Below are 1,097 nucleotides of genomic sequence, written 5' to 3'. Positions count from 1 at the left end.
TTTCATTGGTTATATTATATCGGGTAAAAATCACCCGGCATTAGTGATCGTGTTACTATTTATAGCGATAGTGTTCTAGGGTTAAACCTATTTTCTGCACATTCCAGCTCATAATTTTTTTTTGTGTGAGTTTACACTCAGTCTTTCAAATAGATGCAAGTAAAACACAGCAGAAAATAAATAAAGTCAAAAACTCAGCGGTGGGGTAGGCGGAGGGTTACCCTGGTGCAGGTGTGCCGCGGTCAGTGGAAGAATCCGCGAGTTTCTCTGTGAGTTTCCCATTAACTCGTAGCTACTCGGTGCTTGTTGGAAGTTTAGGGGTTTTTCGCTGTAAAAAGAAGTTTTCTTCCCACGCACAGCGGACACTCATGTTTTTGTCACTTTTTATGGAATCAAACTCAAAGTAAGGTCAGTACTTCCACGCTTTAAACACTGCACGCTCATACTCTCTCCCACAATCGATATGTGATCCACTGTTGATCTGCACACAGCTGTTGTCACTAACGTCGCACTCACTTACGTCACTGTCGTGAGACATTCTCGCAAAAAATCACGGTTTTAGTAACGCAGTAACGCAGCGTTCCTACGGGAAAGTAACGGTAATCTAATTACTGTTTTTGCATTAGTAATCCCTTACTTTACTCGTTACTTGAAAAAAGTAATCGGATTACGCGTTACTGCCCATCTCTGCCTGTGACCCTAACTAGTCTCCGAGTTCCAAACTGAGTCTCCGAGCTGCCAAAAGAAATACCCTCAGTGTGATGCTGGCATCATTATGCTTCACTGTAGAGATGTTATTGGCCAGGTGATAAGCAGCACCTGGTCTCCTCCAGATATGATGCTTGGCATTCAGACCAAAGAATTCATCAGACCAGAGAATTTGTTTCTCTAAGGCGTCTGAGAATCCTTTAGATGTCTTTTGGCAAACTCCAGGCAGGCTGTCATGTGCCTTTTACTGAGGAGTGGCCTTCATCTGGCCAATGTACCATATAGGCAGTGTTGGGGAGTAACGGAATACATGTACCGCCGTTACGTATTTAAAATACAAAATATGAGTAACTGTATCCGTTACAGTTACCGTTTAAAAAGGTGGTATT

Source organism: Pundamilia nyererei, unplaced genomic scaffold (assembly GCF_000239375.1).
Source record: "Pundamilia nyererei isolate P.nyererei 1_Seehausen unplaced genomic scaffold, PunNye1.0 scaffold00228, whole genome shotgun sequence".
Lineage (NCBI taxonomy): Eukaryota > Metazoa > Chordata > Actinopteri > Cichliformes > Cichlidae > Pundamilia > Pundamilia nyererei.
Note: the sequence above shows the minus strand (reverse complement) of the source record.